This window comes from Arvicanthis niloticus, chromosome 12 (assembly GCF_011762505.2).
Source record: "Arvicanthis niloticus isolate mArvNil1 chromosome 12, mArvNil1.pat.X, whole genome shotgun sequence".
Classification (NCBI taxonomy): domain Eukaryota; kingdom Metazoa; phylum Chordata; class Mammalia; order Rodentia; family Muridae; genus Arvicanthis; species Arvicanthis niloticus.
In genome coordinates this window covers 43,352,241-43,371,088 of record NC_047669.1, presented here as the reverse complement: position 1 = coordinate 43,371,088, position 18,848 = coordinate 43,352,241, and the positions used below count along the sequence as shown (strand labels likewise).

Genomic DNA, 18,848 nt, shown 5'->3' with positions numbered 1-18,848 from the left:
ACCCTTCCCAAACAGTTCCACCAACTAGGAACCTTCCAACTAGAAAGCATTCAAATATACAAACCTATAGTGCCATTCTCATTCAAATTACCCCAACAAGTAAACCTTACCAAAGGAAGAACACAGTGTCAAAGGATAAACATCACAGAAGTAGATAATAGCTAGACATCAGAACAAAACAATACTTAAGCCTGCCAGGGTAAAACTTGAATCTAGGGTCTCCATGTCAAGGAGGCAGGCCATACTGTGGTGAGAAGTGCACTTTCAGGCTGTTAGGAAGGCTTCCTTTGTAAATTTGATAGCTGGAGTGGACACATTTCCTTCTTGAGAAGGTTTTATATGTTGCTTTCACCATGACTCCAGAGATGTTTCATGGGTTTTGCATCTTTAACATGGTGGGAACTCCATTTGAAGCTGTGGCTTTAACCAAAAACTTAATGAATCACACTGTCATTTGCTGAGAATTCAACTTTCTTAAAAATTATATTGTCTCCCTGGCTTTCCTTGTTGAAAGTCTTATGATAGGATTGATCTTATATTCTCTATGCCAACAAAACCAGCATCACATCACATTATACACACACACACACACACACACACACACACACACACACACGCATATATATATATATATATATATATATATATATATATATATATATATGAAAATACATAAACAACTTTGTAACAATTTTTAATTTTAGTCAGCTTTCTATTAACACAACAAATACTTTAGAGAAATACCTTTAAAAGAAAAAATTATTTTTTGTATCTGTACATAGATTGTTGTCCACCCTTAATACAGTCCCTGCTATCCTCTGCAGGCAAATGCTTTACATGGGCACACTAGCAGCTAGATAATGCTTGAGTCTGAATGGCTTATAGACACTTTTCATGGTCCATTAAGTTAGTTTGCTAGTGGAAATGCTCATCAGTAAGTGGGTATTCTTCTTACAGACTGTTATAAATTGGACATGGAGATTAGTGCCCCATCAAATTAAATGTACCAAGCCTGGCTGAAGTGAACCACGTAGACAGGAGGAAGGTACATGAAGTGTTGATTCAACTATATACCATTCCCTCTTCTGTTACATTACATCCTCTTTCTTGTCTTACATGTACAATCTCAAGTGCAGTTTGTTCTAAGAAACTAGCTATGACCATGAGGAATCAATCTGAACACAAATGATTCTGTGTTTTATTCAAGTTTGTAGTGGTAGGTGACTATATCATTACAACCCTTTTAAGGGAAATTCTTCTATGCAGCAGAATTATCAGCACTAATATTAGTTGTTTAATTTTTTAGGAAAGATATTTGATCAGATGTTCAGATATATCAGTTTTATGGACTAGAGTTAACAGTTTGGTTGAAGATTAAAGAACTTGGAAAGAATAAGATTCAAAAAATATATATGACAAAGGCCTGGGAATGTAGTTCAGTGGTAGAGTATTTGCCTAGCATTCATAAGACCTTGAATTCAGTAAAAAATAAAATACATGGGACTTGAGAGGTGACTCAGTGGTTAAGAACACTTGTTGTTCTTCCAAAGGACCCAGGTTCAATTCTCAGCACCCCTATGGCAGCTCACAACTGTTTGTATGATTCATGGGGATCTGACACCCTCACACAGAAATACAATAACTCCAATGTATATAAAATAAAAGAAATACATAATTAAAACTTTTAAAACCTAAAGAATTCATTGATAGAATATTAAAGGGCAGTACTACATACAAAAAGGAACATTTTATAAAAACTCAAATAAAATTACATCACTTACTGACAACTAATGCTAAATATTTTGTGTTCTATGTAAATGCTCATGAACGGTGTCTACAACAAAAGAGAAAATTAGTACCTTGAAGATGGAATAACTCATTCTTTAGTCAGTCTCTTTCTTCAGCATCTAGTCATCACTCAACATGCATGAAAAAAACGTGGCCTTCATAGTGATGAGAGTTACTCATTCTCTCAGTAGCCTGAAGTTTAACACAGAAGACAATATTGCTTTTGATCACTATCAAGTACTTCAGCATCAAAGAACATTGAATCATCTATCTGTTACCTTTCCCAAGGTAAATGTGAGTTACGCTGATTGAATTGGTCAATTTCCATCATGGAAGGCAAAGTAATTTATTTGTCCATACAGAAATGGTTTGTCTAGATTTCATGCTTGAAATATTGCCTGAAATAATAAAGATGAATATCTCCTTATCTTCTGGAATTCCCTCCCCAAATTTTACCAGATCAGCCCCCCTTCTCATTTGTATTCACCAACTCTGTTCTCTCTCTCTCTCTCAAACACACACACACATACACACACATACACACACACACTCACACAGATACACATGCTCTCACACACACACACACACACACCACTCAAGTCCAATTTGTGCTGCTCCAATGTATGATCAATATACCAAGGGGGCACACCTAGCAGCCATCAATTCAAAATAGCTTCTCAGCTAGTTCCTGCCAGGATTATACATGGGAAGAGGTTCCTATCCACCAAAGGACTGCTATCTCCACAGTTAGTCATCACCAAGTTCATTGTTGCCCATGACTACCAACTGCTCTAGAATGCCAATGTTGGCTTTGTCATCCAGCTCCAGGTCCATCTCCATGGCTTCTTTGTTCACCAGACGTTTGTTGAGTGTTCCCACTTCTTCAGGACCTTGTCCATCTGCCCTTTGCATGGTGAGACTCTGTCTGGCTTGAGCTTCTGCAGTAGTTATGCATGTAGTCTCAGCTTCTGTCTGTTCATATTTTATCCACCCTGTTGTGTCCAAATTAATGCTATATGGGTAAAACTTTTGAAACACCAGTGGGTTTGTAAGTTAAATATATATATATATATATATATATATATATATGCATTTATTTATTTTAGTATTATTTTATTTATATTGATATACTTCAGACACTTCAGAAGAGGGCATCAGATCCCATTACAGATGTTGTAAGCCATCATGTTGTTTCTGGGAATTGAACTCAGGGCCTCTAGAAGAGAAGTTAGTGCTCTTAACCACGGAGCCATCTCTTCATCCCTCATAAGTTAATTATAAAATGTATTTTTAGAATAAATTTGGACAAAGAAATCCTACATAATCTTGCTTGTAGAAAATGTTGGTTAATTACATGAAAATCTCAGTGCCAGACATGGTATTGTGTATGAGTTATTGGCCAGGGAACCTAACAACACAGGATATTTCCATAATTTTTAGTAGCCAACCATAGCTAGATGGTAAGAACCTTTTGCTGAAGACACCACACATTTTGATTGTAGAACATTTAAAAATCAGTCTTAAGATAAACAGGATACCTTCTATGTTCTGACTTACTTCCATAGTATCATATAGTACTATATAGGCTACCGAGGAAGGAAAACCATCTATATACTTAACAATATTGAAACCTGTGTGGTACAGTGTACACTGAACAACGATGTGTACACTGAAGCAACGATGCTATGACTGTAAGATAACCAACCACTTTTGATTGGATTTGACACTTGCATCAAAAGGAATTTTATGCCTGGTACTATAATTTTACAACTGTACAAAAGTTCATGTCTGTGAAGATAATAGGGTCCAAGAAACTGTTGTTCCCCCTAAATGGTCATGTTGTTAGACGGCCTTATAAACATTTATGCTTATACATATGGATTTGTGCTGGTCTCAACATTGGTCAGAAAACCTTCATACAGTGGGTAGTAGGTGATGAAAGATTTAAAACTAGTCAAAACTCTGGGAAAAGGATTACAGGTTAGTTACAGCTCAGTTATTTCAAGTTTTGTTCAAACCATGTGGTGTCTGTCAAAACTGTGTCATACCTTCAAGGACAGAAAGAAAAAGAGAACAGTGGCAATCATTAAGGCAGACTTTTTTAAGTCCTCTAACAAAGAGCTCTAAAGGAGTTTTCCATGCCTGACATTGTGATTATTGTTACATATTTTATGAGTCTGTTGGGGAACATTATCACTCCATATCACCACTTTATAAAACCATGGAAACACTGTGTGTCGAAGTGTGTCCTTTTCTTCATACACATGTATATTGTATATATGTATGTTAAAGTATCCTTTATACACATGAATATTGTATATCTGTATGTTAAAGTAAACTATGTAAAATGCTTCCCTGTGATATTTTAAAATATTCTTAGTATTATCTCTTTTCCTCCCTCTCCCTCTCTATCACCATCCTTTCTCCCTCTCCAGTTAAAAGTTTCCTACACTATTTTCCCATTTCCTCCTTCACAGGACTTATATCGTATAACTTCTTCTCTAGGGTGCCTGTTCCACCCTTCCTAAATGATCCCTTTCTCTGTTTCTGGCTTCTGTGATTACTTTATGTTATATGCTAAAATCTAAAATTCAGAGCATGGATCAACAATTAACACATCATGTGGCATTTGTCTTTTTGCAATTGGATTACCTCATTAAGTATAGTATGTTCCATTTCCGTGCATTTAACTGAATAGTTCATAATTTAATGCTTCTTTACAACTGAATACAATTCTATTGTATATATGTAACACATTTTCTTTTCTTTTTTTTCCTTATCCTTTTTTTTTGAGAGGATCATGATATTTCAGCTTACAATTTCACATCACTGAGGAAAATTAAAGCAGAAAGTCAGGCATAGCAAGAACCTTGAGGTAGGAATTGAAGGAGAGCTATGAAGAAACAGTGACCTAGATGTGGAGAGATGGTTCTGCAGTTAAGAGTAATTAGTGCTTTCCCAGAGGAGCTGGAACTCACAGCACTCACAGCAGGTGACTCACAACCATCTTTAACTCCAGCTTCATGAAATCCTGTTCCCTCCTCTGGTCTATGCAGGTGTACCCAAACACATGTATACCCATACAGGAATTTTGAATTTTTAAAGGAAAATGGTTTTACAGTTGTATAAATTGCTCATTCTTATTCTAAAGACATTTTATATGAACACAACTCTAGGGCAAGCATCATCATCATCATCATCAAAGAAACACAAACTTAATCGAGTTACACTGAAATCAATGTAAACTAAACAAGATAATAATCTGTCCCCAAACAGAGATGATGCTCATTTATTGCTGCTCATTTATAGCTCTCTGCATTGAACAGTGCCCTAGAGTACACACATACACTACCACTACCACATATGTACACACAGACATACTCTAATCAGCATTGAAGATTCTCTTCTGACTTGTGTACAATGTGTCTTGTGTATGTGTGTGGAGAAAAAGAGCAGGGTGGGGAGGGGGCATGTGTGCATGTAGATGCCAAAACTTGATGTCAAGATGTCTTTCTCAATCCCTTTCAAGCCTTATTTATTAAAGCTTGATATCTCACTGAAATTGAGCCCTCCACTGGCTGGCCAGCAAGTTCCAGGGATCTGCCTGTGAGCATACACTACTCTCAATACAATGATCATAGGTATGTTCCACTATGCCTTGCTTTTATGTGGGTGCTGAGAATCTAAATTCAGGTCATCACACTTAAATGGCAAGCACTTTAATCTACTAAACTCTCTCACCAACCCCCAACATTTTTACTTTAAATGGTTTTATTATAATTTCATTTGTTTTGGGTATTTCAGACATGAACACTGCACCTATGTGACTCCTGACACTCCCTTCTCTCCCCAACTCCTTCTGTATCCTCTCTCTCTCTCTCTCTCTCTCTCTCTCTCTCTCTCTCTCTCTCTCACACACACACACACACACACACACACACACACACAAATTCCTGATATATTCACACGTGTGCACACACACATACACACTAATATACATATTTTAAATAAGCTTATTAAAGAATATGTTCCCCTATGTCTTTTTTCCTTTTATTGAAGATAGATTTTTATACAATATTCACCATGCCAGCGCCACCATAGTACTGAGCTCAAGCATAGGCCTGGGGGATTAAAAGAAGACACAGACTCTCTCTCAGGTCATTCATTATGAGAGAATGCCGAAGCTTTTACTGAGCAAGTTCAATATATAAACCAAACTGGGGATGGAAAAACACAAACAGGAACTCAACTTGGGGACAATGGTTTGTCAAGTAGAAAGTCCTTGCCCAGGGCATCACACCTATAACAGGATGTTTTGTTCTTAGAAAAACTGCAGAATGTTACTTGACAGCAGCACACGGAAAGTCTCAGTTAGGGCATGGCAGGCCTTTGGGGTTCTACAGGTCCCCCATTTTTATTTTATAGGTGAATAGCATCTATTTTAGGTCACCTTCCATCAGTACCAATTACCTGACACTAGGAATCCCTGCTAGCCTCAGGGTCGCTGTCCTAGGTAGGTAAGGACTCTAAAGGAGTTGTCTGTCATTGACTAACTAGTCTAGGTAAAGGCTGAGACAAACCTGACATGAGCAACCGCTTAGTAATTGCATGGGACTGGATCTGCTGTCTGTGAAAATGGCAAAGAAATATAAATTTCACTGCAGCTGCCCTGAAGGCCAGGACTCACAAAGACAAGGACCCAGCCCACCCTTTAAGGAGCCTTCTGGCCAGCTTGAGTCCTGCTAAAAACTTCTCCACAGAGAGGGGCTGCATACAAGTATCACTAATCATCTGAATGGAAATAAATAACTGTTGAGTAAAATTAAGAAATTGTTGATTCCCTAAAGGAGGAAATAAAATTCAACAAACTTCTATTGCTATTCTTAATAATATAAAGAATCACTTAAATTAAAATTCAAGGAAACATTGGGTTTTTCAATCTCAAAGTTAGCTGCAGCTTTTCCAGTAGTCCTGTTGATGGAAACTATGACTGGCCAGACTGAACTACTTATCCCCACTGACATCAGAACTGGGGGACTCTTCACAAAGCTCCAGTAGATCTCTGCCTGGGTAAGGTTCCATAGTGACAGGGTGCATACAACGTTCAGAAATCCAAACAGGACTTTCACCATCTTTAGGAAAAGCACAAAGAGAACCTCTCATCCTGATTAACACAGGGTCAGGGCCTTTCCATACACCTGATGACAATTCTTTCCATTTCACTAAGCCCAGTGCCTTCTGGGTTCATTTCCAATGTCTGTCTGCAGCAGACAATACATACTTATCTACTAATAAAAATTTTAAAATATATAAAATAAAGGATAATCTTACATGAGGTGTGAGGTAAAGTCCTCCTTTTTGTTTTTTCAAGATAATATTTTAAAGTTAAACATGCTTGTTCCACTATAGCCTGGCCTTTAATGGCTGAGCTATCTCCTCAACCCTGAGTTACTAGTTAAACCAACTTTCTATTACCAAAGTTGCAAATTTTTAATCACACCTAATAACTTATAGGCCAATAATCTATAGCCAAAACAAGCAGAGCATATTTATACTTTTAAAACCAGACAGAAATAAAAATGAAGTAGATGTACATTTTATATATTTAGACAAAACAGAATTTTCTTACTTTTTCTCACTGTAAGTTTGAAAGAAAAGCACCTTGTCACTTGTTGAACCCAATAAACGCTTTTTTGAATATAAAACATAGAACAACAATTATTCAAACAACGTAACAAAAACAGAAAATTAACACACATAGACAGATTGGTGCGTCAAGAATTGACAGTAGACAGGGAAAGCAGAACTAAGGATTTCTCCAGTAGGAGCCAGAAAGAAAGCAGCACATCTTCTGATTCTCCCCTGCTCCTAGGAGGGCTCTGAAACAGCCCTTTCTTTCTCTTTTGCTAACATGGCTGGAAAGAGGACAATTGCTTTTCTGAAACTCTTTTCACATTTTCAAGGTCTAAATTTTCATCTCTTTCCTTGGAGGTGTCACACAAAGCTCAACACTCCGGAATTCATCTCTTTTTTAGTACCTGGGAATTTTCTTTAGCTAGATTTCCTATTTTAACCCATGCTTCTTCTTGCTCTTTCATTTTTAGCTTCTTTTGAAGTTTCTCTGCTTGGAAATTCTGGGTACAGCCATCAAAGAGTTTCTGGTTCATCTCCATGAAGAGCTTCAGAGCATCGTATATCAAGCTGTGTATTGTCTTGTTCCAGTGGATCTTTGAGTTACAGTATAAGGATGAAAACATGATGGGCAGAATCTTCACTGCATTGTCACTGATTAAACTCATGATGTACTCATTGTTCCAGTAATAGAGTGCCTGCTCTGCCACCTGGAAGTGAGGGCTAGAAACACATTTGGCTAACTGTTGGAAAAGAGGCTCCATGATCTTCACAAATTCTGTTTGTTCAATTACATCTAAAATTTCTTCTAATTCATTTAAGAACATTACTTCTTTTGGACTGTGAGTTTTTCACCAGTATTTGAGTAGTGCTATTACCACTGCTTCAGTGAGGGTGCTGCCCTTCTCTGAAAACTTCATGACACAGTATGCCAGCTTGGCATGGTAGACACTCAGAGACCTCACTTTGTGCAAGGGCAACAATACCTTCAACAGGAAAATCTTGTGCTCTTCCTTTAGTGGTAAGGCAAATACATATACTTCCCAGGATCTCCAGTAACTCTGCTATTTCATTGTGGTGCTCTGTCTCATAAACCTATAAAATATATTATGTATCTGTTTCCTGACGTAAGCACAGAGGCCTAAGAACTTTCCATAGATTGTGTGCAGAGTCATTTTTAGAAAATCTCACTCCTGAGGATCCTCACTGTCAAAGAGTTCTAGAAGCTGCAATAGAAACTTCTGATCAATATATTCCTTTGCTATATTGGGCTGGAAATCTGGAGACTCTAAAAATCTTAAGAAAAGTCCATAAACAAGCTGTGGATGAGGCCAGGCTACTTCTAACGTTGGTTCATCTTCTTCTGGGTCTAATTCTACTCCTGTGGGATTGGAAAATGGTGGCAAGGTTCGAAACATGTTAACTGCAAACATGTGGACATGGGGTAAATAGGCTCTGTGATCACATTCCAGTTGTAGGTGATATACTCCACCATCTCATTTAGCACAGCTCGCTTTACTTCCTTCTACTTCAGGTCACTCAGGGGGTCAGAAACAATGTCAATGAGGATGCAACACTGAAGTAGCTTCTGGATAAAAAGCTTCTCTTGACCTGCAGGAGGAACATCTTTTAAAGATAGGTGTTTTGCAGTTCTCTAGTATTGCTGGCATTGAACCATGAAGACTTCTGCCATTTGTGTTTCTTCACAGGGATGATGATGGGCTGAGGGACCGGTACTTTTATTTTAGTACATGTCAAAGACTGGACATCTGCAAGGCTGTTTTTCCTGCTGGCTATCTCTGCTTCTGCTGTATCCTATCCTTCTTTTGAACATTTTCCACTTTTCACCAGTTTTGGTGGTTCTTTCTCCTTCTTGTTTTTATTTGGCATGGCTGGTGTGGGCCACCACTGCAGCCACTGCTGCTGCCCTTTACCACTGCCACTGCAGCAGCAGAAGTCCCCCAGGCTCAGCAACCCAGGGACTGAGTTGTTCATCTGCTTTTGCTGCCCCTTTTCCAATCTCCCCTTCCAATTTTTTCACCTTGCATTTCATTTTTTCCCTTTAAAACAGCTATTTCCTTTTCTAAAGTTTCTTTCTCTCCTCAGAACTAGAGCTATTCTCTACCTCATGCAAGGATTTCTTAGCTGCATCATCCTGTGCCACTACTTGTAGGGAGGAACTCCTAGTCTCCATAGCACCATCAAAATAATCAAAACTCACATAGCACTACTTACTTTCAGTTTGGTCCCATGCCTGCTTCTATAATATGTTCCACTCACTTGGCTTCTTTCAGTAAAGATCCCCTCAGGTTCTCCTTGCTTTCCTGATCTCGGTGGGACCTCCACTTGACAGCGCCAGCACCACCAAAGTACCGAGCTTGGGCATAAGCCTGGGGGATTAAAGGAAGACACAGACTCAGGTCATTCATTATGAGAGTATGCCAAATCTTTTACTGAGCAAGTTCAATATATACACCAAACTGGGGAGGGAAAAGCACAAACAGGAAGTCAACGGGGGGGGTGGGCAAAGGTTTGTCAAGTGGAAAGTCCTTGCCCAGAGCATCATACCTACAACAGGATGTTTTGTTCTTAGAAAAAAAAGCGCAGAATGTTACTTGACAGCAGCACACGGAAAGTCTCAGCCAGGGCATGGCAGCCCTTCAGGGTTCTACACAATTTATTCTGATTTTAATTGTTTCTTTTCCTACTACTCTGAGATTCCCATCCCTCCCATCATGTTATTCTCTCTCTCTCTCTCTCTCTCTCTCTCTCTCTCTCTCTCTCTGTCACTTAAAAATAGTCATCTAAAGAACAATAATAAGATAAAACAAGATACACTGAAAGTAACAGAAGAGAAAGTGGGAAAAAGCCTCAAACACATAGGCACAGGGGAAAATTTCCTGAATAGAACACCAATGGCTTATGCTCTAATATCAAGAATTGACAAATGGGACCTCATAAAATTGCAATTGTAAGGCAAAAGATACTATCAATAGGACAAATCAGCTACCAACAGATTGAGAAAAGATCTTTACCCATCCTACATTCTACAGAGGGCTCATATCCAATATATACAAAGAATTCAAAAAGTTAGACTCCAGAGAACCAAAGAACCCTATTAAAAATGGAGAACAGAGCCAAACAAAAAATTCTCAGCTGAGGAATATCAAATAGCCAAGAAGCACCTAAAGAAATGTTCAACATCCATAGTTATCAGGGAAATGCAAATCAAAACAACCCTGAGCTTCCACCTCACACAAGTCAGAATGGCTAAGATAAAAAATTCAGGTGACAGCAGATGCTGGTAAGGATGTAGAGAAAGAGGGATACTCCTCCATTGTTGGTGGGATTGCAAGCTGGTACAACCACTCTGGAAATCAGTCTGGCTGTTCCTCAGAAATTGAACATAGCATTACCTGAGGACCCAGCTATACCACTCCTGGGAATATACCCAAAGATGCTCCAACATATAACAAGGACACATGCTTCACTATGTTCATACCAATCTTATTTATAATAGCCAGAAGCTGGAAAAAAACCAGATGTTCCTCAACAGCGGAATGGATACAGAAAATGTATATTTACACAATGGAATACTACTCAGCTTTTAAAAACGACTTCATGAAATTTGCAGGCAAATGGATGCAACTTGAAAGTATCATCCTAGTTAGGTAACTCAGTCACAAAAGAACACACTTGGTATGCACTCACTGATTAGTGGATATTAGCCCAAATGTTTGGAATACTCAAGATTCAATTCACAAACCATATGAAGTTCAAGAAGAAGATAAGACCAAAGTGTCAATGTTTCAGTGCTTCCTAGAAGGGGGAACAAAATACTCACAGGAGGAAATACGGAGACAAAGTGTGGAGCAGAGTCTGAAGGAAAGGCCATCCAGAGAGTACCCCATCTGGGGATCCATCCCATATACAGTCACCAAACCCAGATGCTATTGTGGATGCTGGGAAGTGCTTTCTGACAGGAGCCTAATATGGCAGTCTATTGAGAGGATCTTCCCGAGCCTGACAAATACATAGGTAGATGCTATCAGCCAACCATTGGACTGGTGGGGGTCTCCAATGGAGGAGTTAGAGAAGGGACTGAAGGAATTGAGGTGGTTTGCAGCCCCATGGGGAAAGCAAGAGTATCAACTGGCCAGACCCCGTGGAGATCCTGGGAACTGGGCCATCAACCAAAGAGTACACATGGAAGGACTCAAGGCTCCAGCCACATATGTGGCAGAGGATGGCCTTGTAGGATGTCAGTGCAAGGAGCAGCCCTTGGGTCTGAGGGTGCTCTATGCCCCAGCATAGAGGAATGCCAGGGCGGGAAGACAGGAATGGGTGGGTGGGTGGGGAGGCACCCTCATAGAGGCAGGTGAAGAGGAGATGGGCTAAAAGGTTTCCAAAGGGGAGACCTGGAAAGGGGAAAACAATTGACAGGTAAATAAAGAAAATATACAATAAAAAGAAAAAATATCAAATTAAAAAATAAAAATTCTGTTTAGATTTATATCCTATTTTTAGTTGAATTATTTGATTTCTTTGTGTCTAGTTTTTTGAGTTCTTTATGTCTTTTTGTATATTAACCCTCTATCAAATGTGTAGTTGATAAAAATCTTTTCCCATTCTGTAGACTGGCACTTTGTCCATCAGTGTGCTTTACCATAAAGAAGCTTTTCCATTTCTTGAAGTCCCATTTATAAATTGTAGTTCTTAATGTCTGTCCTGCCAGGTTCTGTCCAGAAAGTCTTTTCTTGTGCCAGTGAGTTCAAGGCTATTCTCCACGTCTTCTTCTGTCGGATTCAGTATAGCTGGTTTTATGTTGAGGTCTTTGCTCCATTTGGAGTAGAGTTTTGAGGAGGGTATAAGTATGGACATATTAGGATTCTTCTACATGCAGCCATAAAGCTTGACCAACACCATTTTTGATGAGGTCTATTTTCCAGTATATATTTCTGGCTTCTTTACCAAAACTCAGGTATCCAGAAGTATATGCTTTTATGTGTGAGTCTTCAATTCCATTGACCAATATGTCTGTTTTGTAGCAATACCATGTTATTTTTATTACTTTACTTTTGTAGTATCAACTTTTAATTTTAGGTGTAGTGATACCTCCAGTAGTTCTTTTACAACTAACCACGAGGTTCTTGTTTTATTTTTATTTCATTGAAAGTAGAATCTTCTTTCATACTGTGATCACAGTTTTCCTTTCCTCCAATCCTCTTGGCCCCATCACATTGTTCCTCTCCCCCAGATACACTGCCCCTCTGTTTCCCTTTAAAAAGGAGCAGGCCCAAAAGACACAACAAACAAAAAGAACAAAATAATAATGTACAATAAGACAAGATAAAAACCCTCATATGGAGGCTGGACAAGTCAACCTAATAGAAGAAAAAGAGGCCCATGATCACAAAAAAGAGTAAGATATACCCCTTCTCTCACTGCAATGAGTCCCATAAAAACACCAAGATGATATCTATAACATATACAGAGGACTTTGTGCAGACCCCCACAGAGCCCATCCTTGCTGCTTCAGTCTCTATGATCCTATATGAGCTCTGCTTAGTTGATGCACTGAGCCATGTTCTTCTGGTATCCTCCATTCCCTCTGATTCCTACAATCTTCCCTCCTCCTCTCCTGTGGGGTTCTGTAAAGTCTGAGGAGAGGCATACATTAGAAACTTCCAATGTAAACACTCTCTCCATAGGTTGGCTATGGGTCTCTGCACCTGTTCACATCTATTGCTGGAGGAAGTCTCTCTTATGATGTCTGGATAAGGCACATATCTATGAGTAGAGCAGAATATCATTAGGAATTATTTCATTTGCTTTTAGTTTTTCTGCTTGTCTGTTTGCCAGTTGTGTTTTGTTCTATACTAGGACTCTGGACCATCCAGTCTCTGTTTCCTGGCCACCTAGGCAGGGTAGAATATGGGATACCTCTCATAGAGTGGACCTCAAGTTAAACCAGACATTGATTGGCCACTCCTACCAGCATTGTCCTAGCACATCTTGCAAGCGGGACAGATAGTAGGTCAAAGGATTTATGGATATGTTGGTGTCCAGGTTTCTCTTTTAGTAACCTGCAGAGTACCTTCCTGCACCAAAGAGACTAGAAAGTATGGGCGAAGGCCTCATGCAGGCATCATCTTTACCTCTCTACATTAAATGAACTATGTAGATGTTGTCCTCAGCCATGGTGTCACATTGGCCGGTTTCAGAGAGCAAACCTCTGTCATAGCATCAGCCTGGGTTGTTTGAGGATCTCAATGGGACCTCCTCTTGGTCAAGAGCTCAACCAAATGCCACCCTGGTCCACAACTGGAAGCCTTGCCTGGCCGTTTTAAACACTGTATCCTCCATTACGTATAGTCCTCACTAGAGTCTCCCTCATGGATTTCAGGAAGTCCACTGTACTAGATTTCTACATTGCTCTCCAAATACTCACCCCCAATTCCAGCTATCTCTCTCATACTCTCTCCCTTCATCCCTCCCCTGCATCCCTGCATCCCTGCAAACACACACACACACACACACACACACACACACACACACACACACACACACACACACACTTCTGATCCATTCCACTTCCATTCCCTCTTGCCCCTCAGTTCACCTATAAAATCTATTCTATTTCTTCTTGCCAGGATAATCCATGCTTCCTTCCTAGAGACCTCCTATGGTCTTTGGGTTGTAAGTAATCATCTACTTAACAGCTGATATCCTCTTATAAGTTAATGCATACGATATTGCCTTTCTTAGTCTGAATTACCTCACTCAGGATGATGTTTCTGGTTCTTTTATTATTAGGGTTTGTTTTATCCATCCTGTGTGTGTGTTTGTGTGTGTGTGTGTGTGTGTGTGTGTGTGTCCAAAACTTGTTCTTTCAAGTTGTAGGAAGAATTGTGTTGAAATTTTAAAAATGATTGTATTGAATCTATAGAATGCTTTTAGTAGAATAGCTGTTTCTACTATATTAATCCTACTGTTCCATGAGCATAGGAGATCTTTTAATTTTTTGTTATCTCATTATTTGATTTCTTTCTTCAATGTTATAAAGGTTTTTATTATACAACTCTTTTATTTGCTTGGTCAGAGTAATTCCAAGATATATTTTGGGGCAAATGTAATAAAATTGTTTCTCTGATTTATTTCTCAGTCTTTTGCCATTTGTATACAGAAAAACTACTGATTTTGCATATTAATTTTATTTTTTGTATAACACAAGATTATTTATTTATAGGAAACTTTACATCGATGTACATAACATCTTTATCAATTTTCATTGACACCAACAGCATATAAAATTATTTTCATTACCCTTGCCTTCATGGTTTTGTTGTTTGTTTGTATGTGTTTGTTTGTTTGTTTGTTTGTTTTTGAGACACAGTCTGAATTTCAAGCACTAGGGTTGCAGGGTATGCCACCAAGTCTTTGGTGATTCTTCTTCTAGCCATGATAAACATTCTGCTTGGAGTGAAAGGGGATCCCAGTACTGCTTTCACTTACATTCTCTGGCGACTAAAGATGGAAAACCTGAATTGGTACATCCTTTTATACAGAGGACAAAAAAAAGTGCATGTGCTCACAAATAAGCACTGAGGAAGCCAGGAAAGTCAAACTTATTGGTGTCCTTTAAAAGAAAGCAGTCTTTAATCTGTCCTCTTTCTGGAAGAGTTGGAATGAGTGTCATTTACAACTTGGTGATCCTCTGCTTTCTGATGAGCCAGGTTCTGTCCATATCTTCCAGAATTTAATTATTACTTAGGCCAGATCTCTTTTTCTTAAATCCTTGATTCTTCTTGACTATAAATATATTCTTATGAAAGACCTCATTGGAATTTTACAATAAACTAAGTGACTGCTATGATAACTTCCAACCAGGCAAATCCTGACTTCCACGTGGATTCATTTTGCCTAGGTCAATCTTCCTAGATATTTATCTTGAGCATTAGTACTAAGTCTACATGAACCCACTTTACAAATGAACCCATATGTAGTTTTTAAAGAGCTTTAACATAAACATGTCTTAAGCTTTGTTATACTAGCATGGATGAGTTATCTGAAAACTATTTTACAAAACTGCTATGCTTAAATATGGCAAAAATAAATGAGCTGATGTCAGACTCCAAGAAGTCTTGGTCCAGCACTGGTTATCTAAATTGGGCTGAACCAAGTTTTCTTTTCTCACCAAGATCATTTTCCTGATGGCAGTAAAGCCTACATTTTGTGATTATTTTAATTAAATAACTGATACATTTAATTTAGGTGATGTTGAGTAGTCTATTTAAAAAGCTCACAAAGAACTATTCAGAAATATTAATAATGCTTAAAAAGCTAAAGTAAGAAAAATATTTTTAAATATAGATGACATCCCTGAAACATACTTTTTATTTTTGGAGATTATGGGGAAATAAATTCTTAATATATTGGGTACAATTGTGTGTGCATGTGCATGTGAGCACACACATATACACATACACACATAGACAGGCACACATTTATTATCTTAGTTTTATTTTTTATTCATTTTATTGCATATTTTATTTACATTTCAGATGCCATCCCCTTTCCCCATTTCCCCTCCATAGAAAACCCCCATTCCATGTCCCCTTCTCCTTTTTGCTTTTGTACAATTTTTTTAAAATTTTAACTAAAGGCTTTATAAGTTTGGTAATGCTCAATATCAGTCAGAAATGTAACCTAATACCCAACCTAGATATATCAACCATCCTTGACTGGCGGAGACATGTGAACATCTGCCTCCATGTCTGTCCCTCCTCTCTCTTTCTCTCTCTCATCACCTAGCTTCTCCTATCCTTACTCCTCCTCTTCTCCTTACTCCTCCTCTTCCTCTCTATACTCCTCTCTCCTTAGCTTCTCCTACTTATCACCCACAAAATGATCGATTGGGTATTAGGTCTATCTTGCACCTTAATGACATAAATTGGTATAGTTATGCTCTAATAGTATTTTGAGAGAAAAGTTTTATTTTAACAGGAAGGGTGATATGTAGGGGGAGCATATTAATTTTATATCATGCTATTTTACTGGAGATATTTATCAACTGTAGAAGTTACCTGGTGGGTTTTTTAAGAGTCACACATATATATCTATACCATCTGCAAATAAAAAATATTTTGAGTTCTTCCCTTTCTATCTGTAATACCATGATTTCAGGTGTCTTAGTCCTCTACCTATGACTTCTCAGACTATATGAATAAGCATGAAGAGAATAGACAACTTTGTTTTATTCCTAAATTTAGTTGAAATGTTTTGACCTTGTCTCCATTTAGACTGATATTGGTTGTGAGCTTCCTAAAAACAGCCTCTATTATTTTTCAATATGTCCCTTGTATCCTTAGTTTCTCCAGTACTTTTATTATAAGAATGTTGAGTTTTGTCAATAGCTTTTTCTGCATGTAATGAAATGATCATGTGATTTTTTCATTTTAGCCTTTTTGAAAGGTGAATTACATATATTAATTTATATATGATGAACTATCCCTTAATCTCTGGAATAAATGTTAAACATACTCAGGAAAACACATGGAATAAATAATTTCAGGCCAGTAAATCCAAAAGAGGTTGACAAAAACACACATGATCACAATAAAATACCAGTAATCGACCATTGGTGTTTTAGACATTGGTGTTGAGGGTTATTGATGAACAATCATAATGGATAAATTATTTTTCATATGTTCATGGATTTTGTGTGTAAATATTTTATTAATATTTACCTCCATCTTTACCTGGGGCAGATCAACATGCCTATTACCCTCTGACTCCTCAGCCTACCTGTCTCCCAGGAGATCTGCCCTAACCCAGGACAGAGATGAGGCCCCTATCCAATAGCCATGCCAGCTTGGATCACCACAGAGCACAGCTGATGTAGGATTTATCACTCTCTGCCTGAGCCCCATACCCCTTTCAGTCTGCAACTCTACCTGCACACTTGGCAGAGAGACATGCCTGTACCCTGAACCACACAGCCTGCCTGTCTCCCAGGAGGTCTTCCCTAATGAGGAACACTGAAGGGCTGTTCTAACCAGGGACACAGGAAGACTGCTCTAACCAGAAACAGCACTACCAGGCTCCTAGGAGGCCTGCTCTACCTACTTCCAAGAGTCTTACTAAAGTCTAAGACCTGCAGGCTGGTTAACACCAGAGATAAGTAGAAGGTGAAAGGCAAACACAAGAACAGAAGCCAATGTAATTTGACACAATCAGAATCCAGTTCACCTACCATAGTAATCTTGGATACCCTAAAACACCTGAAGAGCAAGACTGAGAAATAAAAATCCTATGTCATGAAGATAATAGAGGCCTTCAAGGAACACATAAAGAACTCCCTTAAAGAAATACAGCAAAAACACAGGTAAACAGGTAAAAGACCTTAAAGGGGAAACAAATAAATCCATTAAAGAAATACAGAAAATACAATCAAACAGGTGAAGTAGTTGAACAAATTGGTCCAAGACATAAAAATAGAAAAAGAAAAAATAAAAAAAAATCAAAAATGGAGGCAACACTGGAGATGGAATATCTAGGAAAAAATACAGAAACTACAGATGCAAGTGTTACCAACATAATATAAGAAATGGAAGGGAGAATCTCAGCTGTGAAAGATACCATAGAAGATACTGACACATCTGTCCAAAAAAATGTAAAAAAAGTTTCTAGCCTAAAACATCCAGGAAATTTGAGATACAATGAAAAGACCAAACCTAAGACTAATAGGAATAGAAGAAGGTGAAGATTTCCAGTTCAAAGGTCTAGAAAATATCTTCAACAAAATTATAGAAGAAAACTACCCTAACATAAAGAAAGAGATGGCATAAACATACAAGACAACTACAAAACACCAAATAGATTGGATCAGAAAAGAAAATTCTCCCCCTGCACAATAGTCAAAACACTAAATGTACAGAATGAAGAATAATATTAAAAGCTGTAAAGAAAAAGGGCCAAGTAATGTAAAAAGGCAGACATATCAAAATTGTAACAGACATGTCAATGGAGATTGTAAAAGCCAGAAGCTCCTGGATAGACACCATGCATGCCATAAGAGAACACAAATGCCAGCCCATGCTCCTCTACCAAGAAAAACTCTTAATCATCATAGATGGACAAACCAAGATATTCAATTTTAAAACCAAACTTAATCAATATATTTCTACTAACACAGCCCTACAGAAGATACTAGGAGGTAAATTTCAATACAAGGAAGGTAACTACACCCAAGAAAATACAAGAAATTTGTCATCACACAACAAATCTAAAAGAAGAAAAATACACACACAAACACACACACACAGTAAGTGGCACCTCCAACAACAAAAATAACAGGGAATAACAATCATTGCTCTTTAATATCTCTCAACATCAATGGACTCAATTCCCCATTAGAAAGACACAAG

General features: G+C 38.2%; 1 pseudogene; it reads right to left on the bottom strand.

The window, feature by feature from the left end:
• Positions 1 to 7,650: 7,650 nt before the first annotated feature.
• LOC117717930 (serine/threonine-protein phosphatase 2A 56 kDa regulatory subunit gamma isoform pseudogene) lies at positions 7,651 to 9,311 on the bottom strand (annotated as a pseudogene).
• Positions 9,312 to 18,848: the final 9,537 nt, after the last annotated feature.